Genomic DNA, 24,837 nt, shown 5'->3' with positions numbered 1-24,837 from the left:
AATATAACTGGATGTTATCCAATAAGGTTGAAGCACTATCTGGAGTAGATTTAGATGTTCTGTGTTGTGGGTCTCTACTGATTAGATCAAGGCAACAATGGACTGTGTCTAGCTGGACTTTTGTAGATTGCATATTTCATAAATGAAAAACGTAATGGCAGATGTTAGTACTAGCTTTTAGATTTCATGGACAGTTGCATGCTCCAATCTTACATAATGTCTGCTCACAAACATGAATAAAACCATTACACTCTTATTGACTGTGAATGGGGATAACTAACTGTGAATGCTGCATAACACCTGCAGTCTCCCTGACTACAAAACAAAACATTACCTCTCCTCTCGGTAGAAAGAAAATCCACTCCTCACCTCTTCGGGACCTCAATATGGGTGATATTGCCAAAGATAAGTGGGGCACTGGTTCAGTGAACCCCCAACATCTGACCTCTCCACTGTCCACTGGCAAAGGATTCAAGCAGAATAATAACCTGAAATTGCAAGTGAAGATCCACATGGGAGAAACCATATCATTGCAATCTTTGTGACAACTTTTCCAGCACTAGCACCCAGTCATGACTGAGAGGCTTGAGAGACTCAGTGGTATGAGAGGAGGCTGTTTTTGAGATGAGGAGGAGGAGAGCATTTGTTAGATGAGAGGAGGAAGAGGAGGCCGTTTTTTTATGGCTGATAAGATAAGGTAGACCCTATTACATCTTAAAGCCCATTCAGATCATGTGTTTATAATAATCTAACGTAAAAGAGACATCACACCACATGCATACTAGGCAACCAGAGGGTTGATCCACGCTCCGGGTCATATTTAGATTCATGACTATGATTAACACGACTACATACAATAACTGCATATATATTTTTCATATGCTGACAGACACCAATTTCCAGCTGAGTATAGGCTACATGCAGTCGCAGCATTTGCTGGCCTATAGCCAACACTCTAGTCAACAATAACCCCATCAATCATATTCAAAACCAACCATCATAACTGGCTTTGACCTCCAAAATTCAATGATCCATTCTAATGCAAGTGAAAACAAAATGAAAGGCATCCAGACGGACCGTATCATATGATTACCGTCTGAGCTGTAGCTCTTTTATAACTACAGCCAAGATGGAGACACCGTTTGAAGGTCTTGGCAAGGTTTTTTTATGGATGCTCTGCAAGCATAATCGTGTCACCGCTCACATGCTCATTCATGCGGCGAATGCCTCACAACCAAAATTGCACTGTACATGGCCACCACCATGCTTCAACAGGCACTGATTCCCCAGTTATCTCCGCTGAGTCAAAACAATCACACTGTTTGAGCGACATTTCTCATTAAAGTGGAGTCTTACGTCAGACTGAATCAATTTACCTGAAGGGGAAAAGGGAACGTTTGACAGACATCCAGCCAACAGTAAGATGAGAGCATCAGACAGACATAATCAGACCCCAGTCTCTGGAGTCTGGACCTTCGTCTCCGGAAATCAAACTCAAGTGTTTTAGATACAACAGTCACAGAGCAAAAGAGAAAGTCTGAGAGTCACTGAGAAATGCAGGCAGATGTGACCATTCAATCACAGGGTTCAGTGTCTCTGCAATTATCAGCATTACTGGCTGTGTTCAAACAGGTAGAGACTAGAGACACATATAGGGAGATACTGGAAGGCATACAGTAGATACATTATGAAAAACAACACAGTAGTGTGTCAATTGTAAATCATTGATTTTCAATATGTGTGCAGGCCAATCTAAGTTTGGTTTGGTTTGGATGTCTAAACTGGCTCTGTGTCTAAAATGATAACCCATTTCCTATATAGTGCACTACTTTTGACTAGGGCCCAGTAGTGCACTAAATAGGAAGTAGGGTGCCAATTGGGATGCAACTGTGTCAGTCACTATCCAGGGCAGCCAGTTAACTACAGCTGACCATTAGCTGTTGCACAGTCCAGCTGGCCCACACAACATCAGATCAGCCAGTTGACAAGCATGCATGCATGGATGCACACGCACACATACACATACACACACTCACACTTGTGCTGTACTCATGTAACAAAGGTTGGTTATGATTCCACTTCCCACTGCAGAAATATATATATGTGATGTTTATGTATTCCTATTGGTTGACTGAAATTACATATCAATAAGGTGTTTTGCCATTGGTCATGCTTGCAGATAGGGGGAGATCGCAAATGTTAATTCTTCCCAGTCTGATATTGACATGTACGAGATCACTATGTACATTTCCTGATATACAGTATATAGACATGTGCCTTCAGAAGTCTCCAGCGCCAGAGAAGATGGCTGACGTTTTACATGCTCCAAACCGATTGTGATTTTATGATCATTTTTTTGCGTTGTTTCTTTTTTTACTTATTTTATACGTAATGTTGCTGCTACCATCTCCTATAACCGAAAATAACTTCTGTACATCAGAACAGCGATTATTCACCACGAACTGGCAGAAGTTTTTTTTCCTTTAACGAGTCCGAAGTGCCCGATGTGAACGACATACTGTTTTTCCCGGGAACAGGCCCAAATCTCTGTCATTTGCGTGAAGAGACGACGGAGAAAAGAGGAAGGAGGTTGTCGGGTTGCCTTCTGAGAATTTGTAGGTGATCGAATAACCCCCCCCCCGCCTTCCATTCTACTAGCTAACGTGCAATCATTGGAAAATAAAATCGACAACCTACGAGGAAGATTAAACTACCAACGGGACATTAAAAACTGTAATATCTTATGCTTCACGGAGTCGTGGCTGAACGACGACATTATCAACATACATCTGGCTGGTTATACGCTGTATCGGTAGGAGAGAACAGCGGTGTCTGGTAAGACAAGGGGTGGCTGATAATGCATATACAGTGCCTTGCGAATGTATTCGGCTCCCTTGAACTTTGCGACCTTTTGCCACATTTCAGGCTTCAAACATAAAGATATAAAACTGTATTTTTTTTGTGAAGAATCAACAACAAGTGGGACACAATCATGAAGTGGAACGACATTTATTGGATATTTCAAACTTTTTTAACAAATCAAAAACTGAAAAATTGGGCGTGCAAAATTATTCAGCCCCCTTAAGTTAATACTTTGTAGCGCCACCTTTTGCTGCGATTACAGATGTAAGTCGCTATGTCTCTATCGGTTTTGCACATCGAGAGACTGACATTTTTTCCCATTCCTCCTTGCAAAACAGCTCGAGCTCAGTGAGGTTGGATGGAGAGCATTTGTGAACAGCAGTTTTCAGTTCTTTCCACAGATTCTCGATTGGATTCAGGTCTGGACTTTGACTTGGCCATTCTAACACCTAGATATGTCTATTTTTTAACCATTCCATTGTAGATTTTGCTTTATGTTTTGGATCATTGTCTTGTTGGAAGACAAATCTCTGTCCCAGTCTCAGGTCTTTTGCAGACTCCATCAGGTTTTCTTCCAGAATGGTCCTGTATTTGGCTCCATCCATCTTCCCATCAATTTTAACCATCTTCCCTGTCCCTGCTGAAGAAAAGCAGACCCAAACCATGATGCTGCCACCACCATGTTTGACAGTGGGGATGGTGTGTTCAGGGTGATGAGCTGTGTTGCTTTTACGCCAAACATAACGTTTTGCATTGTTGCCAAAAAGTTCAATTTTGGTCTTATCTGACCAGAGCACCTTCTTGCACATGTTTGGTGTGTCTCCCAGGTGGCTTGTGGCAAACTTTAAACGACACTTTTTATGCATATCTTTAAGAAATGGCTTTCTTCTTGCCACTCTTCCATAAAGGCCAGATTTGTGCAATATACGACTGATTGTTGTCCTATGGACAGAGTCTCCCACCTCAGCTGTAGATCTCTGCAGTTTATCCAGAGTGATCATGGGCCTCTTGGCTGCATCTCTGATCAGTCTTCTCCTTGTATGAGCTGAAAGTTTAGAGGGACGGCCAGGTCTTGGTAGATTTGCAGTGGTCTGATACTCCTTCCATTTCAATATTATCGCTTGCACAGTGCTCCTTGGAATGTTTAAAGCTTGGGAAATCTTTTTGTATCCAAATCCGGCTTTAAACTTCTTCACAACAGTATCTCGGACCTGCCTGGTGTGTTCCTTGTTCTTCATGATGCTCTCTGCGCTTTTAACGGACCTCTGAGACTATCACAGTGCAGGTGCATTTATACGGAGACTTGATTACACACAGGTGGATTGTATTTATCATCATTAGTCATTTAGGTCAACATTGGATCATTCAGAGATCCTCACTGAACTTCTGGAGAGAGTTTGCTGCACTGAAAGTGAAGGGGCTGAATAATTTTGCACACCCAATTTTTCAGTTTTTGATTTGTTAAAAAAGTTTGAAATATCCAATAAATGTCATTCCACTTCATGATTGTGTCCCACTTGTTGTTGATTCTTCACAAAAAATACAGTTTTATATCTTTATGTTTGAAGCCTGAAATGTGGCAAAGGGTCACAAAGTTCAAGGGGGCCGAATACTTTCGCAAGGCACTGTATGTAAACAACAGCTGGTGCATGATATCTAAGGAAATCTCAAGGATTTGCTCGCCTGAGGTAGAGTATCTCATGATAAGCTGTAGACCACACTATCTGCCTAGAGAGTTTTCATTTGTATGTCTACATACCACCACAGTCCAATGCTGGCACTAAGACCGCACTCAATGAGCTGTATTCCACCATAAGCAAACAGGAAAACACTCATCCAGAGGCGGACCTCCTAACAGCCAGGGACTTTATTAATGCAGGGAAACTTAAATGTTTTACCAAATGTTTATCAGCATGACCACCTTTACTCCACACACAGAGACGTGTTCAAAGCTCTCCCTCGCCCTCCATTTGGCAAATCTGACCATAATTCAAGCCTTCTGATTCCTTCTTACAAGCAAATATTAAAGCAGGAAGCACCAGTGACTCGGTCAATAAAAAAGCGGTCAGATGAAGCAGATGCTAAGCTACAGGACAGTTTTGCTAGCACAGACTGGGTATGTTCTGGGAATCTTCCTATGGCATTGAGGAGTACACCACATCAGTCATTGGCTTCATCAATAAGTGAATCGATGACGTCGTCCCCACAGTGACTGTCGCTTTCAAGGAGAGGGACTCTAACCCGGAAGCTTATAAGAAATTCCGCTATGCCCTCCGACGAACCATCAAACAGGCAAAGTGTCAATACAGGACTAAGATCGAATCATACTACACCGGCTCCGACGCTCGTCGGATGTGGCAGAGCTTGCAAACTGTTACAGACTACAAAGGGAAGAACAGCCAAGAGCTGCCCAGTGACACGAGCTTACCAGACGAGCTAAACTACTTCAAATCAAATCAAATGTATTTATATAGCCCTACGTACATCAGCTGATATCTCAAAGTGCTGTACAGAAACCCAGCCTAAAACCCCAAACAGCAAGCAATTCAGGTGTAGAAGCACGGTGGCTAGGAAAAACTCCCTAGAAAGGCCAAAATCTAGGAAGAAACCGAGAGAGGAACCAGGCTATGTGGGGTTGCCAGTCCTCTTCTGGCTGTTATTATAACAGAACATGGCCAAGATGTTCAAATGTTCATAAATTACCAGCATGGTCAAATAATAATAATCACAGGCAGAACAGTTGAAACTGGAGCAGCAGCAGGGCCAGGTGGACTGGGGACAGCAAGGAGTCATCATGTCAGGTAGTCCTGAGGCATGGTCCTAGGGCTCAGGTCCTCTGAGAGAGAGAAAGAAAGAGAGAAAGAGAGAATTAGAGAGAGCATACTTAAATTCAGACAGGACACCGGATAGGACAGGAGAAGTACTACAGATATAACAAACTGACCCTAGCCCCCCGACACATAAACTACTGCAGCATAAATACTGGAGGCTGAGACAGGAGGGGTCAGGAGACACTGTGGCCCCATCCGATGACACCCCCGGACAGGGCCAAACAGGAAGGATATAACCCCACCCACTTTGCCAAAGCACAGCCCCCACACCACTAGAGGGATATATTCAACCACCAACTTACCATCCTGAGACAAGGCCGAGTATAGCCCACAAAGATCTCCTCCACGGCACAATCCAAGGGGGGGGGGCGTCAACCCAGACAGGAAGACCACATCAGTGAGTCAACCCACTCAAGTGACGCACCCCTCCTAGTGACGGTATGAAAGAGCCCTAGCAAGCCAGTGACTCAGCCCCTGTATTTGGGTTAGAGGCAGAGAATCCCAGTGGAAAGAGGGGAACCGGCCAGGCAGAGACAGCAAGGGCGGTCTCTACTTCTATGCTCGCTTCGAGGCAAATAACACTGAAACAGGCATGAGAGCACCAGCTGTTCCGGACGACTGTGTGATCACACTCTCTGCAGCCGATGTGAGTAATACCTTTAAACAGGTCAACATTCACAAGGCCGCAGGGCCAGACGGATTACTAGGATGTGTACCGCGAGCATGCGCTGACCATCTGGCAAGTGTCTTCACTGACATTTTCAACCTCTCCCTGTCCGAGTCTGTAATATCAACATGTTTTAAGCAGACCACCATAGTCCCTGTGCCCAAGAATACTAAGGTAACCTGCCTAAATGATTACCAACCCATAGCACTCACATCTGTAGCCATGAAGTGCTTTGAAAGGCTGGTCATGGCTCACATCAACACCATTATCCCAGAAACCTTAAACCCACTCCAATTTGCATACCGCCCTAACAGATCCACAGATGATGCAATCTCTATTGCACTCCACACTGCCCTTTCCCACCTGGACAAAAGGAAATTCTATGTGAGAATGCTATTCATTGACTACAGCTCAGCATTCAACTACATTGCGCCCTCAAAGCTCATCAATAAGCTAAGGACCCTGGGACTAAACACCTCCCTCTGCAACTGGATCCGGGACTTCCTGTTGGGCCGCCCCCAAGTAGTAAGGGTAGGCAACAACATATCCGCCACGGTGATCCTCAACACAGGCGTCCCTCAGGGATGCGTGCTCTGTTCCCTCCTGTACTCCCTGTTCACTCATGACTGCACAGCCAGGCACGACTCCAACACCATCATTAAGTTTGCCGATGACACAACAGTGGTAGGCCTGATCACAGACAACGACGAGACAGCCTATAGGGAGGATCACACCAAGACAGTTGTGAAGAGGGCACAACAAAGCCTATTCCCCCTCAGGAGACTGAAAAGATTATGGCATGGCTCCTCAGATCCTCAAAAGGTTCTACAGCTGCTCCATTGAGAGCCTCCTGACTGGTTTCATCCCTGCCTGGTATGGCAACTGCTTGGCCTCTGACCGCAAGGCACTACAGAGGGTGGTGCGTATGGCCCAGTACATCACTGGGCCCAAGATTCCTGCCATCCAGGACCTCTATAGAAGGCAGTGTCAGAGGAATGCCCTAAAAAGACCCCACCCACCCTAGTCATAGACTGTCATCTCTGCTACTGCACGGCAAGCGGTACCGGAGCGCAAAGTCTATGTCCAAGAGGCTTCTAAATAGCTTCTACCCCCAAGTCATAAGACTCCTGAACATCTAATGTTCATCTAATGCTCCAACCCAGATCCTTTCACTCCCTCCTCTCTACATTTTCCTCCTCTGTCTCTGCTGCTAAAGCCACTTTCTACCACTCTAAATTCCAAGCATCTGCCTCTAACCCTAGGAAGCTCTTTGCCACCTTCTCCTCCCTCTTGAATCCTTCTCCCCCCCCCCCTCCTCCCTCTCTGCAGATGACTTCGTCAACCATTTTGAAAAGAAGGTCGACGACATCCGATCCTCGTTTGCTAAGTCAAACGACACCGCTGGTTCTGCTCACACTGCCCTACCCTGTGCTCTGACCTCTTTCTCCCCTCTCTCTCCAGATGACATCTCGCGTCTTGTGACGGCCGGCCGCCCAACAACCTGCCCGCTTGACCCTATCCCCTCCTCTCTTCTCCAGACCATCTCCGGTGACCTTCTCCCTTACCTCACCTCGCTCATCAACTCATCCCTGACCGCTGGCTACGTCCCTCCTGTCTTCAAGAGAGCGAGAGTTGCACCCCTTCTGAAAAAACCTACACTCGATCCCTCCGATGTCAACAACTACAGACCAGTATCCCTTCTTTCTTTTCTCTCCAAAACTCTTGAACGTGCCGTCCTTGGCCAGCTCTCCCGCTATCTCTCTCAGAATGACCTTCTTGATCCAAATCAGTCAGGTTTCAAGACTAGTCATTCAACTGAGACTGCTCTTCTCTGTATCACGGAGGCGCTCCGCACTGCTAAAGCTAACTCTCTCTCCTCTGCTCTCATCCTTCTAGACCTATCGGCTGCCTTCGATACTGTGAACCATCAGATCCTCCTCTCCACCCTCTCCGAGTTGGGCATCTCCGGCGCGGCCCACGCTTGGATTGCGTCCTACCTGACAGGTCGCTCCTACCAGGTGGCGTGGCGAGAATCCGTCTCCTCACCACGTGCTCTCACCACTGGTGTCCCCCAGGGCTCTGTTCTAGGCCCTCTCCTATTCTCGCTATACACCAAGTCACTTGGCTCTGTCATAACCTCACATGGTCTCTCCTATCATTGCTATGCAGACGACACACAATTAATCTTCTCCTTTCCCCCTTCTGACGACCAGGTGGCGAATCGCATCTCTGCATGTCTGGCAGACATATCAGTGTGGATGACGGATCATCACCTCAAGCTGAACCTCGGCAAGACGGAGCTGCTCTTCCTCCCGGGAAGGACTGCCCGTTCCATGATCTCGCCATCACGGTTGACAACTCCATTGTGTCCTCGTCCCAGAGCGCTAAGAACCTTGGCATGATCCTGGACAACACCCTGTCGTTCTCAAATAACATCAAGGCGGTGGCCCGTTCCTGTAGGTTCATGCTCTACAACATCCGCAGAGTACGACCCTGCCTCACACAGGAAGCGGCGCAGGTCCTAATCCAGGCACTTGTCATCTCCCGTCTGGATTACTGCAACTCGCTGTTGGCTGGGCTCCCTGCCTGTGCCATTAAACCCCTACAACTCATCCAGAACGCCGCAGCCCGTCTGGTGTTCAACCTTCCCAAGTTCTCTCACGTCACCCCGCTCCTCCGCTCTCTCCACTGGCTTCCAGTTGAAGCTCGCATCCGCTACAAGACCATGGTGCTTGCCTACGGAGCTGTGAGGGGAACGGCACCTCAGTACCTCCAGGCTCTGATCAGGCCCTACACCCAAACAAGGGCACTGCGTTCATCCACCTCTGGCCTGCTCGCCTCCCTACCACTGAGGAAGTACAGTTCCCGCTCAGCCCAGTCAAAACTGTTCGCTGCTCTGGCCCCCAATGGTGGAACAAACTCCCTCACGACGCCAGGACAGCGGAGTCAATCACCACCTTCCGGAGACACCTGAAACCCCACCTCTTTAAGGAATACCTAGGATAGGATAAAGTAATCCTTCTCCCCCCTCCCTCCCCCCTTAAAAGACCTAGATGCACTATTGTAAAGTGGCTGTTCCACTGGATGTCATAAGGTGAAAGCACCAATTTGTAAGTCGCTCTGGATAAGAGCGTCTGCTAAATGACTTAAATGTAAATGTAAATGTAATCAAATGGCTACCCAGACTGTTTGCATAGCCCCCCCCCACACCCCCTCTCTCTTTTACGCCGCTGCTACTCTCTGTTATTATCTATGCATAGCCATAACTCTACCTACATGTATATATGACCTCAATTACCTCGACTGGCCAGTGCCCCCGCACATTGGCTCTGTACCTGTACCCCTGTATATAGTCTAGCTATTGTAATTTTACTGCTTCTCTTTAACAAAATGTTACTTTTATTTCTTGCGCTTATTCATATTTTTTGAACTGCATTGTTGGTTAGGGGCTTGTAAGTAAGCATTTCACTGTAGTCTACACCTGTTGTATTCTGGGAATGTGCCTAATAAAATTTGATTTGATTTGAGAAAGTATTCAGACCCCTTGACTTATTCCACATTTTGTTGTGTTACAGCCTTTTTAATCACCCATCTACACACAATACCCCATAATGACAAAGTGTTTTTCAAAATCTTTGCACATTTATTGGTAATTAAATATAGAAAGTAGCAATAACCAACAACCAACTTGACAGAGCTTGAATAATATTTTAAAGAATAATGTGCAAATATTGTACAATTCAAGTGTGCAAGCTCTTAGAGACTTACCCAGAAAGACTCGTAGCAGTAATCGCTGCCAAAGGTCTCTCTGTCTTTGAAAGAACACCCTCAGTCTCCGTTGTATGTAACATTTGAATGTTAAGTAGGCCAATGATGTGAACTCAATGATCTTGGTGCTTGGTGTGGTTTAAATAAAGAAAACCTGCTTGTGATGGTTAATAGTTATGGCACACATGGTTTAATTTACCCCTGGCTCAAGTACCCAAGTGAGTCACTAGATAAACACTAAACTGACTTGAGATGAAATTAAAGATATAGGTAGGTGTGACTTAACATGTTTCTTTAAATTCACATTTTCATGAAGGTGAAATATGACTGATACATTAAACATACACAGTTCCATGTGTTGTCATGACACGATCAGCAAATTCAGACAACCAACCCATTTGCTACATGTACCTGAACATATCTCATAGGGTTGTTATGCAATCCTGTGGAACATAATGTCTATTGGAAATTGATATTCAGGTCAAGGGGAAATGTACGGAGTAATGAATTGTGTAGTGTTCCTCCTACCAGACTCAATTTCTGAGAATCACTATGTTATTATAGCCTTCCTTATATGGCACCGATGTCGTAATACATTAGAAGCATTTCCTAGAGTTGTGGTGACGTAATTATGTCTTGCAGTGTAAGATATTAAAATACTGATTGGAGCATGGCAACACGTTCAAGGACGCTCCCTATATGATTGAAAGGTGACCTAAAGGTTTATTTTTAACACAGTTCCCTATTGACTTTGCTGTCTGTCAGACTGGGCACGTAGCACTTCATATTAGGGTGTACTTTATAAAGGGGTTATAAATAGCTTATAAACGGGTCAGTTCTTTATAGATAGTTAATAATCTGATAGGCAATAAACTTATCCTATCCTTTATTCAAGTTCAGTTACTATATATGCCCTAGAAAAGTAAGCACACTTGGTAACTTACATAACCTCAAACCCATAAGGAGGGATGCTTGGTAACCTACATAACCTCAAACCCATAAGGAGGGATGATTGGTACCTACATGACCTCAAGCCCATAAGGAGGGATGCTTGGTAACCTACATAACCTCAAGCCCATAAGGAGGGATGTTTGGTAACCTACATAACCTCAAACCCATAGGGAGCGATGCTTGGTACCTACATAACCTCAAACCAATAAGGAGGGATGCTTGGTTAACCTACATGACATCAAACCCATAAGGAGGGATGCTTGGTAACCTACATAACCTCAAGCCCATAAGGAGGGATGTTTGGTAACCTACATAACCTCAAACCCATAGGGAGCGATGCTTGGTACCTACATAACCTCAAGCCCATAAGGAGGGATGTTTGGTAACCTACATAACCTCAAACCCATAGGGAGTGATGCTTGGTACCTACATAACCTCAAACCAATATAAGGAGGTATGCTGGAGGGAGACAGCAGAGGGAGCACGCTCCCATCCACATTGATGGGGCCACAGTGAAGAAGGTGAAAAGCTTCAAGTTCCTCAACGTACACATCACTGACAATCTGAAATGGTCCACCCACACAGACAGTGTGGCGAAGAAGACGCAATAGTGCCTCTTCAACCTCAGAAGGCTGAAGAAATGTGGCTTGGCCCCTAAGACCCTCACAAACTTTTATAGATGCATCATTGAGAGCATCCTGTCAGGATGTATCACCGCCTGGTACAGCAACTGCATCACCCGCAACTGCAGGGCTCTCCAGAGGGTGGTGCAGTCAGCCCAACACATCAGCGGGGACACACTGCCTGCCCCCCCAGGACACGTATAGCACCCGATGTCACAGGAAGGCCAAAAAGATCATCAAGGACATCCCGAGTTTGACCTGTTCACCCTGCTATCATCCAGAAGGCAAGGTCTGTACAGATGCATCAAAGCTAGGACCAAGAGACAAAAAAACAGCTTCTATCTCAAGGCCCTAAGACTGTTAAATAGCCATCACTAGCTGGCATCCACCCAGTACACTGCCCTGAACTTAGTCACTGTCACTAGCCGGCTAGCACCCGGTTACTCAACCCTGCACCTCAGAGGCTGCTGCCCTACGTATATAGACATAAAATCACTGGTCACTTTAATAATGGAACACTGGTCACCTTAATAATGTTTACATACTGTTTTACTCATTTCATATGTACAGTTGAAATCGGAAGTTTACATATACTTAGGTTGGAGTCATTAAAACTTGTTTTTCAACTATCCACAAATTTCTTGTTAACAAACTGTAGTTTTGGCAAGTTGGTTAGGACATCTACTTTGTGCATGACACAAGTCATTTTTCCAACAATTGTTTACAGATTATTTCACTTATAATTCACTGTATCACAATTCCAGTGGGTCAGAAGTTTACATACACTTAGTTGACTATGTCTTTAAACAGCTTGGAAAATTCCAGAAAATGATGTCATGGCTTTAGAAGCTGATAGGCTAATTGACATCATTTGAGTCAATTGGAGGTCTATCTGTGGATGTATTTGAAGGCCTACCTTCAAACTCAGTGCCTCTTTGCGTGACATCATGGGAAAATCAAAAGAAATCAGCCAAGACCTCCACAAGTCTGATTCATCCTTGGGAGCAATTTCCAAACACCTGAAGGTACCACGTTTATCTGTACAAAAAATAGTATGAAAGTATAAACACCATGGGACCACGCAGCTGTCATACCGCTCAGGATGGAGATGCATTTTTTTCTCCTAGAGATGAAGTGCAATTATGTCCCAGAACAACATCAAAGGACCTTGTAAAGATGCTGGTGGAAACAGGTACAAAAGTATCTATATCCACAGTAAAACTAGTCCTATATCGTCATAACCTGAAAGGCCGCTCAGCAAGGAAGAAGCCACTGCTCCAAAACTGCCAAAAAAAGCCGGACTACGGTTTGCAACTGCACATGGGGACAAAGATTGTACTTTATAGAGAAATGTTCTCTGGTCTGATGAAACAAAAATAGAACTGTTTAGCCATTATGACCATCGTTATGTTTGGAGGAAAAAGGGGGAGTGGTGCATTGCAAGCAGAAGAACACCATCCCAACCGTGAATCACTGGGGTGGCAGCATCATGTTGTGGGGGTGCTTTGCTGCAAGAGGGACTGGTGCATTTCACAAAATAGATGGCATCATGAGGTAGGAAAATTATGTGGATATAATGAGGCAACTTCTCAAGACATCAGTTATAGCTTGGTCGCCAATGGGTCTTCCAAGTGGACAATGACCCCAATAATACTTCCAAAGTTGTGGCAAAATGGCTTAATGACAACAAAGTCAAGGTATTGGAGTGGCCATTACAAAGCCCTGACCTCAATCCTATAGAAAATGTGTTGGCAGAACTGAAAAAGCGTGTGCATGCAAGGAGGCCTACAAACCTGACTCAGTTACACCAGCTCTGTCAGGAGGAATGGGCCAAAATTAATCAAATTTATTGTAGAAGCTTGTGGAAGGCTACCGAAACGTTTGACCCAAGTTAAACAATTTAAAGGCAATGCTACCAAATACTAGAGTATGTAAACTTCTGACCCACTGGGAATGTGATGAAAGAAATAAAAGCTTAAATAAATCATTCCCTCTACTAATATTCTGACATTTCACATTCTTAAAATAAAGTGGTGATTCTAACTGACTTAAGACATGGAATTCTTACTAAGATTAAATGTCAGGAATTGGGAAAATCTGAGTATAATGTATTTGGCAAAGTTGTATGTAAACTTCCGACTTCAACTGTATATACTGTATTCTAGTCAATGCCATCCTATTCAACTATTGAGGTATATATACCATTCCATCCTACGTATTCTTCAGACATACTTAATATTTTATCCACATACGGTCCATAATACCTATATTGTATATACAGTGGGGAGAACAAGTATTTGATACACTGCCGATTTTGCAGGTTTTCCTACTTACAAAGCATGTAGAGGTCTGTAATTATTATCATAGGTACACTTCAACTGTGAGAGACGGACCTACCAACCAGTAAGAATTCCGGCTCTCACAGACCTGTTAGTTTTTCTTTAAGAAGCCCTCCTGTTCTCCATTCATTACCTGTATGAACTGCAGCTGTTTGAACTCGTTACCTGTATAAAAGACACCTGTCCACACACTCAATCAAACAGACTCCAACATCTCCACAATGGCCAAGACCAGAGAGCTGTGTAAGGACATCAGGGATAAAATTGTAGACCTGCACAAGGCTGGGATGGGCTACAGGACAATAGGCAAGCAGCCTGGTGAGAAGGCAACAACTGTTGGCGCAATTATTAGAAAATGGAAGAAGTTCAAGATGACGGTCAATCACCCTCGGTCTGGGGCTCCATGCAAGATCTCACTTCGTGGGGCATCAATGATCATGAGGAAGGTGAGGGATCAGCCCAGAACTACACGGCAGGACCTGGTCAATTACCAGACGAGAGCTGGGACCGCAGTCTTAAAGAAAACCATTAGTAACACGCTACGCCGTCATGGATTAAAATCCTGCAACGCACGCAAGGTCCCCCTGCTCCAGCCAGCGCATGTCCAGGCCCATCTGAAGTTTGCCAATGACCATCTGGATGATCCAGAGGAGGAATGGGAGAAGGTCATCTGGTCTGATGAGACAAAAATAGAGCTCTTTGGTCTAAACTCCACTCGCCGTGTTTGGAGGAAGAAGGGTGAGTTCAACCCCAAGAACACCATCCCAACCGTGAAGCATAGAGGTGGAAACATCATTCATTGGGGATGCTTTTCTGCAAAGGGGACAGGACGACTGTACCATATTGAGGGGAGGATGGATGGGGCCATGTATCGCGAGATCTTGGCCAACAACCTCCTTCCCTCAGTAAGAGCATTGAAGATGGGTCGTGGCTGGATCATCCAGCATGACAACGACCCGAAACACACAGCCAGGGCAACTAAGGAGTGGCTCCATAAGAAGCATCTCAAGCTCCTGGAGTGGCCTAGCCAGTCTCCAGACCTGAACCCAATAGAAAATCTTTGGAGGGAGCTGAAATTCCGTATTGCCCAGCGACAGCCCCGAAACCTGAAGGATCTGGAGAAGGTCTGTATGGAGGAGTGGGCCAAAATCCCTGCTGCAGTGTGTGCAAACCTGGTCAAGAACTACAGGAAACGTATGATCTCTGTAATTGCAAACAAAGGTTTCTGTACCAAATATTAAGTTATGCTTTTCTGATGTATCAAATACTTATGTCATGCAATAAAATGTGAATTAATTACTTAAAAATCATACAATGTGAATTTCTGGATTTAAAAAAAAGTGTACCTATGAAGTGTACCTCACGTGTACCTCAAGTGTACCTTTTTGAAGTGTTACAGAATTACAGACCTCTACATGCTTTGTAAGTAGGAAAACCTGCAAAATCGGCAGTGTATCAAATACTTGTTCTCCCCACTGTACATCCCATCACATACACAGTACCAGCCAAAAGTTTGGACACACCTACTCATTCAGGGTTTTTCTTTATTTTTAACTATTTTCTACATTGTAGAATAATAGTGAAGACATCAAAACTAAGAAATAACACATATGGAATCCTGTAGTAACCAAAAAAGTGTTAAACAAATCAAAATATATTTTAAACTTTAGATTCTTCAAAGTAGCCACCCTTTACCTTGATGTCAGCTTTGCACACTCTTTGCACACACTTCATTCTCTCAATCAGTTTAATCTGGAATGCTTTTCCAACAGTTTGAAGGAGTTCCCACATATGTTGAGAACTTGTTGGCTGTTTTTCCTTCACTCTGCGGTCCAATTCATCCCAAACCATATCAATTGCCATGTCGCAGTTAAATAAAGGTGAAATAAAATAAAAATAAAAAATTGTGTTGAAGTCTGGTGATTGTGGAGGGCAGGTCATCTGACGGAGCACTCTATCACTCTCCTTCTTGGTCAAATAGCCCTTACACAGCCTGGAGGTGTGTTGGGTCATTGTCCTGTTGAAAAACAAATGATAGTCCCACTAAACGCAAACCAGATGGGAGTGTGTATCGCTGCAGAATGCTGTGGTAGCCATGCTGGTTTATTGTGCCTTGAATTCTAAATAAATCACTGACAGTATCACCAGCAAAGCACCTCCACACCATCACACCTCCTCCTCCATGCTTCACAATGGGAACCACACATGCAGAGGTCATCCGTTCACCTACTCTGCGTCTCACAAAGACACAACGATTGGAACCAAAAACTAATCAGACCAAAGGACAGATTTCCACCAGTCTAATGCCCATTGCTCGTGTTTCTTGGCCAAAGCAAGTCTCTTCTTCTTATTGGTGTCCTTTAGTAGTGCTTTCTTTGCAGCAATTCGACCATGAAGGCCTGACTCATGCAGTCTCCTCTGAACAGTTGATGTTGAGATGTGTGTCAGAACAGAAATTACAAGATTATGTTATAATGCTGTTATTGCATCAAATGGATGTTTTAAGCAACAGAATAGGGGGTTCTTAGAACACTTTCATTGGTGTGTGTTCTACTGAGGATGGGCCTCTGGGAGGCTTAAAACTGACGGAAGATTTACAATGTCTTTGGATGATAAGCCTAACAAGACCACATTCCATAGCATGAGTTAATGTTTCTGTTCTATAAGGTACCAGAGAGAGATGACTCCGGGGCCATACCCTGGTCTCTACATAATGAGAACAGTTTTACAGCAGATACTGTCTGCTGTGAAATATAAGTATCTTTCATACAAATCTTAACCTTGTGACCCATTCTATACATCTGTTGTTTGTCATGTAGACTGAAGGGGGTGTATCTTTGCTATATAAGGCATGGTATCTTTTGTCGTTGGGATCTCAACGAATCACTTACGGGTGGTTTGTTGACAAGCTCCATTACTGCAGTAATTAAATAATAACGTTTACTTGTTTGAATAATTGCAATAATTCCACAACGTCATCAAATCAAATCAAATGTATTTATATAGCCCTTCTTACATCAGCTGATATCTCAAAGTGCTGTACAGAAACCCAGCCTAAAACCCCAAACAGCAAGCAATGCAGGTGTAGAAGCACGGTGGCTAGGAAAAACTCCCTAGAAAGGCCAAAACCTAGGAGGCACTGTGGCCCCATCCAATGATACCCCGGACAGGGCCAAACAGGAAGGATATAACCCCACCCACTTTGCCAAAGCACAGCCCCCACACCACTAGAGGGATATCTTTAACCACCAACTTACCATCCTGAGAGAAGGCAGAGTATAGCCCATAAAGATCACCGCCACGGCACAACCCAAGGGGGGGCGCCAACCCAGACAGGAAGACCACGTCAGTGACTCAACCCACTCAAATGACGCAACCCTCCTAGGGAAGAGCACCAGTAAGCCAGTGACTCAGCCCCTGTAATATGGTTAGAGGCAGAGAATCCCAGTGGAGAGAGTGGAACCGGCCAGGCAGAGACAGCAAGGGCGGTTTGTTGCTCCAGAGCCTTTCCGTTCACCTTCACACTCATGGGCCAGACTACACTCAATCATATGACCTACTGAAGAGATGAGTCTTCAATAAAGACTTTAAGGTTGAGACAGAGTCTGCGTCTCTCACATGGGTAGGCAGACCATTCCATAAAAATGGAGCTCTATAGGAGAAAGCCCTGCCTCCAGCTGTTTGCTTAGAAATTCTAGGGACAATTAGGAGGCCTGCGTCTTATGACCGTAGTGTACGTGTAGGTATGTACGGCAGGACCAAATCGGAACGATAGGTAGGAGCCAGCCCATGTAATGCTTTGTAGGTTAGCAGTAAATCCTTGAAATCAGCCCTTGCCTTAACAGGAAGCCAGTGTAGGGAGGCTAGCACTGGAGTAATATGATTCATTTTTTTGGTTCTAGTCAGGATTTTAGCAGCCGTATTTAGCACTAAAAGAAGTTTATTTAGTGCTTTATCCGGGTAGCCGGAAAGTAGAGCATTGCAGTAGTCTAACCTAGAAGTAACAAAAGCATGGATTAATTTTTCTGCATCATTTTTGGACAGAAAGTTTCTGATTTTTGCAATGTTACGTAGATGGGAAAAAAGCTGTCCTTGAAACAGTCTTGATATGTTCGTCAAAAGAGAGATCAGGGTCCAGAGTAACGCTGAAGTCCCTTCACAGTTTTATTTGAGACGACTGTACAACCATCAAGATTAATTGTCAGATTCAACAGAAGATCTCTTTGTTTCTTGGGAGCTAGAACAAGCATCTCTGTTTTGTCCGAGTTTAAAAGTAGAAAGTTTGCAGGCATCCACTTCTTTATGTCTGAAACACAAGCTTCTAGTGAGGGTCTGTCATCCGCATCGCATAGCAGATGACACAGCTGTGTGTCATCCGCATAGCAGTGAAAGTTAACATTATGTTTTCGAATGACATCCCCAAGAGGTGAAATATATATTAAACACAATAGTGGTCCTAAAACGGAACCTTGAGGAACACCGAGATTTACAGTTGATTTGTCAGAGGACAAACCATTCACAGAGACAAACTGATATCTTTCCGACAGATAAGATCTAAACCAGGCCAGAACTTGTCCGTGTAGACCAATTTGGGTTTCCAATCTCTCCAAAAGAATGTGGTGATCGATGGTATCAAAAGCAACACTAAGGTCTAGGAGCACGAGGACAGATGCAGAGCCTCGGTCTGATGCCATTAAAAGGTAATATACCACCTTCACAAGTGCAGTCTCAGTGCTATGATGGGGTCTAAAACCAGACGGAAGCATTTCGTATACATTGATTGTCTTCAGGAAGGCAGTGAGTTGCTGCACAACAGCCTTTTCTAAAATTTTTGAGAGGAATGGAAGATTCGATATAGGCCGATAGTTTTTTATATTTTCTGGGTCAATGTTGGGCTTTTTCAAGAGAGGCTTTATTACTGCCACTTTTAGTGAGTTTGGTACACATCCGGTGGTAGAGAGCCGTTTATTATGTTCAACATAGGAGGGCCAAGCACAGGAAGCAGCTCTTTCAGTAGTTTAGTTGGAATAGGGTCCAGTATGCAGCTTGAAGGTTTAGAGGCCATGATTATTTTCATCATTGTGTCAAGAGATATAGTACTAAAACACTTGAGTGTCTCTCTTGATCCTAGGTCCTGGCAGAGTTGTGCAGACTCAGGACAACTGAGCTTTGAAGGAATACGCAGATTTAAAGAGGAGTCCGTAATTTGCTTTCTAATAATCATGATCTTTTCCTCAAAGAAGTTCATGAATTTATTACTGCTGAAGTGAAAGCCATCCTCACTTGGGGAATGCTGCTTTTTAGTTAGCTTTGCGACAGTATCAAAAATAAATTTCGGATTGTTCTTATTTTCCTCAATTAAGTTGGAAAAATAGGATGATCGAGCAGCAGTAAGGGCTCTTCGATACTGCACGGTACCGTCTTTCCAAGCTAGTCAGAAGACTTCCAGTTTGGTGTGGCGCCATTTCCGCTTGCTTCAGAACTCAGGTATTTTCTGTATACCAGGGAGCTAGTTTCTTATGAGAAATGCTTTTAGTTTTTAGGGGTGCAACTGCATCTAGGGTATTGCACAAGGTTAAATTGAGTTCCTCAGTTAGGTGGTTAACTGATTTTTGTCCTCTGACAACCTTGGGTAGGCAGAGGGAGTCTGGAAGGGCATCAAGGAATCTTTGTGTTGTCTGTGAATTTATAGCACGACTTTTGATGCTCCTTGGTTGGGGTCTGAGCAGATTATTTGTTGCAATTACAAACGTAATAAAATGGTGGTCCGATAGTCCAGGATTATGAGGAAAAACATTAAGACCCACAACATTTATTCCATGGGACAAAACAAAGTCCAGAGTATGACTGTGACAGTGAGTAGGTCCAGAGACATGTTGGACAAAACCCACTGAGTCGATGATGGCTCCGAAAGCCTTTTGAATGGGTCTGTGGACTTTTCTATGTAAATATTAAAGTCACCGAAAATTAGAATATTATCTGCTATGACTACAAGGTCCGATAGGAATTCAGGGAACTCAGTGAGGAACGCTTTATATGGCCCAGGAAACCTGTAAACAATAGCTATAAAAAGTGATTGAGTAGGCTGCATAGATTTCATGACTAGAGGCTCAAAAGACGAAAACGTCTGGTTTTTTTTTTTTTTGTAAATTGAAATTTGCTATCGTAAATGTTAGCAATATCTCTGCCTTTGCGGGATGCATGGGGGATATGGTCACTAGTGTAACCAGGAGGTGAGGCCTCATTTAACACAGTAAATTCATTCAGCTTAAGCCATGTTTCAGTCAGGCAAATCACATCAAAATGATGATCAGTGATTAGTTAATTGACTATAACTGCCTTTGAAGTGAGGGATCTAACATTAAGTAACCCTATTTTGAGATGTGAGGGATCACGATCTCTTTCAATAATGTCAGGAATGGAGGAGGTCTTTATTCTAGTGAGATTGCTAAGGCGAACACCGCCATGTTTAGTTTTGCCCAACCTAGGTCGAGGCACAGACACGGTCTCAATGGGGATAGCTGAGCTGACTACACTGACTGTTCTAGTGACGGACTCCACTAAGCTGGCAGGCTGGCTAACAGCCTGCTGCCTGGCCTGCACCCTATTTCGTTGTGGAGCTAGAGGAGTTAGAGCCCTGTCTATGTTGGTAGATAAGATGAGAGCACCCCTCCAGCTAGGATGGAGTCAGTCACTCCTCAACAGGCCAGGTCCTGTTTGTGGGTGAGTCCCAGAAAGAGGGCCAATTATCTACAAATTCTATCTTTTGGAAGGGGCAGAAAACAGTTTTCAACCAGCGATTGAGTTGTGAGACTGCTGTAGAGCTCCCCTAACTGGGAGGGGGCCAGAGACAATTACTCGATGCCAACACGTCTTTCTAGCTGATTTACACGCTGAAGCTATGTTGCACTTGGTGACCTCTGACTGTTTCATCCTAACATCGTTGTTGCCGACGTGGATAACAATATATCTATACTCTCTACACTCGCCAGTTTTAGCTTTAGCCAGCACCATCATCGCCAGCCTTAACGTCGGTAGCCCTGCCCCCTGGTAAACAGTGTATGATCTAATACGTCTACTACATGTCTAATACATCTAATTCAGTTTAATACATGTGTCTGTTACTTGAACTCTGTGAAGAATTTATTTAGGCTGCAATCTGAGGTGCAGTTAACTCAAATGACCTTATCCTCTGCAGCCTCTCGGTCTTCCTTTCCTGTGACAGTCCTCATGAGAGCAAGTTTCATCATAGCGCTTGATGGTTTTTGCGACTGCACCTGAAGAAACTTTCAAAGTTCTTGACATTTTCTGGATTGACCGACCATGTCTTTGGACCATGCCTTTGGTAGTTACAGTCTTGTCCCATAGCTGCACCTCCCGTACGGACTCGGGAGAGGCGAGGGTCGAGAGCCGTGCGTCCTCTGAAACACAACCCAGCCAAGCCGCACTGCTTCTTGACACAATGCCTACTTAACCCGGAAGCCAGCTGCATCAATGTGTCAGAGGAAACACTGTACACCTGGCGACCGTGTCAGCGTGCATTGCGCCCAGCCCGCCACAGGAGTAGCTAGAGCGCGATGGGACATCCCTGCCAGCCAAACCCTCCCATAACTCAGACGACGCTGGGGCAATTGTGCACTGCCCCATGGGTCTCCCGGTCGCGGCTGGCTGCGACAGAGCCTGGACTCGAACCAGGATCTCTAGTGGAACCGCTAGCACTGCGATGCAGTGCCTTAGACCACTGAACCACTCGGGAGGCCTTGACCTTCATGTCTTCAAGTAATGATGGACTCTTGTTTTCTCTTTGAGCTGTTCTTGCCATAATATGGACTTGGTCTTTTACCAAATAGGGCTATCTTCTGTATACCACCCCTACCTTGTCACAACACAACTGATTGGCTCAAATGCGTTAAGAAGGAAAGAAATTCCACAAATGAACTTTTAACAACTTGTTAATTGAAATGCATTCCAGGTGACTACCTCATGAAGCTGGTTGAGGGAATGCCAAGAGTGTGCAAAGCTGTCATGAATGCCAAGAGTGTGCAAAGCTGATAAAGGTGGCTACTTTGAAGAATCTCAAATATAACATATATTTTAATTTGTTTAACACTGTTTTGGTTACTACATGATTCCATATGTGTTATATCATAGTTTTGATGTCTTCACTATTAGTCTACAATGTAGAAATAGCTTATTTCCTACAATTTGACACATTTTGGCATGTGGTGCAGAGAAAATGTTGCAGTTTTAAAGGTAATTCCAATGTGTATTCATGTGATATTTGAGTGACTCGAACATTACTACAAAATCGATGGGCTAAAAAACCTAACTAAAAAACGTTAGCTGAAATAGACTACTTGATCTGGACATTTCTGAAAAGTTAATAGCTCTCTAAGGTATACAATGACTGTCATGACACGAGGAAAACTGATGGTGCACTACTCAATTTAGAAATTGCATCTTGTGCATTCTACTATTACAACTATCAAGAGTAAGTTGAAAGCCAGACTCAGTTCCTTAAAAAAACGGCGCCCTCCCTGCCGACTCGTCGGGCCCCCACAGTTTGGGAACCACTGGTCTAGAGAGATTGTAGCCTCTGGAGGACTGGGAGGCCCACTCAGAACACAGTGGTGCTCCAGGAGCTTTGTGGTCTGAATGGAACATGTTTGTCTTTGTATGGAACATGTGTCTCTGATTACTCTGATATACAGTATGGTAATACTGTAGCTAATCAGGCTGTATTAGCAGAGACACACGTTCCAGGCTGTATTTCCCTCTATTACAATGGCATAGTACAGTCGTGGACAAAACTTTTGAGAATGACACAAATATTCGCTGCTTCAGTGTCTTTAGATATTTTTGTCAGATGTTACTATGGAATACTAAAGTAAAATTACAAGCATTTCATAAGTGTCAAAGGCATTTATTGACAATTACATGAAGTTGATGCAAAGAGTCAATATTTGCAGTGCTGACCCTTCTTTTTCAAGACCTTTGCAATCCGCCCTGGCATGCTGTTAATTAACTTCTGGGCCACATCCTGACTGTTGGCAGCCCATTCTTGCATAATCAATGCTTGGAGTTTGTCAGAATTTGTGGGGTTTTGTTTGTCCATCCGCCTCTTGAGGATTGACCACAAGTTCTCAATGGGATTAAGGTCTGGGGAGTTTCCTGGCCATGGACCCAAAATATAGATGTTTTGTTCCTGAGCCATTTAGTTATCACTTTTGCCTTATGGCAAGGTGCTCCATCATGCTGGAAAAGGCATTGTTCGTCACCAAACTGTTCCTAGATGGTTGGGAGAAGTTGCTCTCGGAGGATGTGTTGGTACCATTCTTTATTCATGGCTGTGTTCTTAGGCAAAATGTGAGCCCACTCCCTTGGCTGAGAAGCAACCCCACACATGAAACGTCTCAGGACGCTTTACTGTTGTCATGACACAGGACTGATGGTAGCGCTCACCTTGTCTTCTCCCGACAAACTTTTTTCCGGATGCCCCAAACCATCGGAAAGGGGATTCATCAGAGAAAATGACTTTACCCCAGTCCTCAGCAGTCCAGTCCCTGTACATTTTGCAGAATATCAGTCTGTCCCTCATGTATTTCCTGAAGAGATGTGGCTTCTTTGCTGCCCTTCTTGACACCAAGCCATCCTCCAAAAGTCTTTGCCTCACTGTGCGTGCAGATGCACTCACACCTGCCTGCTGCCATCTCTGTACTGGTGGTGCCCCGATCCCGCAGCTTTAGGAGATGGTCCTGGCACTTCCTGGACTTTCTTGGGTGCCCCGAAGCCTTCTTCACAACAATTGAACTGCTCTCCTTGAAGTTCTTGATGATCCGATAAATGGTTGATTTAGATACAATCTTACTGGCAGCAATATCCTTACCTGTGAAGCCCTTTTTGTGCAAAGCAATGATGACGGCACTCATTTCCTTGCAGGTAATGTGGTTGACAGAGGAAGAACAATGATTCCAAGCACCACCCTCCTTTTGAAGATCCCAGTCTGTTATTCGAACTCAGTCAACATGATAGAGTGATCTCCAGCCTTGTCCTCATCAACACTCACACCTGTGTTAACGAGAGAATCACTGACATGATGTCGGCTGGTCCTTTTGTGGCAAGGCTGAAATACATTGGAAATATTTTTGGGGGGGTTCAGTTCATTTGCATGGCAAAGAGGAACTTTGCAATTAATTTGAACACTCTTCTGGAGTATATGCAAATTGCCATCATACAAACTGAGGCAGCAGACTTTGTGAAAATTAATATTTGTGTCATTCTCACAACTTTTGGCCAAGACTGTACAGTCCCCTTAACACATCTACCCCAACATACTCCACATGGAAATCAACAGCTACTGGCTGAAGCGCACACATTCGAACTCTTAACAAAAGGCTTGGTTCAGTGCTCAACCCAGTTGTTGTTTCAATTCATTTCAAGGCCCAGTGCAGTCAAAATTGTTTTTTTCCCTGTGTTTTATATCACATTGTACAACAGCTGATGAAACTAACACTGTACAATTGTGAACAATTTTGATCAGTGTTATTTCCTGATAGTTGCTGGTTGAAAATACAATCTACAAAGGACCATCAAATCAGCAGGTTTGCATGGGCAGGAGTTTTGGCTTTCCTTGTTGACATCACCATGCGGTACATTTTTTATAGACCAATAACAAAGAGCATTCCAAACCTCCAATAACAGCTAGTTTCCCCTCCCCACTAAAACCACTCCCAAACAGTCCTAGCAAAATTCTTGCTTCAGAAATAGTGTTTAGCTAAAAAGCTACTTTTACCCAT

The 24,837-nt window shown here is 44.2% G+C and overlaps 1 protein-coding gene across 1 annotated transcript in view; it reads left to right on the top strand.

Annotated features, from left to right (window-relative positions):
* Positions 1-24,837, top strand: part of LOC115132834 (opsin-5-like) — a 30,379-nt gene that overhangs the window by 1,216 nt on the left and 4,326 nt on the right. The gene's annotated exons all lie outside the window — the stretch shown is intronic.

This window comes from Oncorhynchus nerka, linkage group LG7 (genome assembly GCF_034236695.1).
Source record: "Oncorhynchus nerka isolate Pitt River linkage group LG7, Oner_Uvic_2.0, whole genome shotgun sequence".
In the NCBI taxonomy this organism is placed as follows: Eukaryota; Metazoa; Chordata; class Actinopteri; order Salmoniformes; family Salmonidae; genus Oncorhynchus; species Oncorhynchus nerka.
Note: the sequence above shows the minus strand (reverse complement) of the source record. Positions and strands in the feature narration are given on the sequence as shown.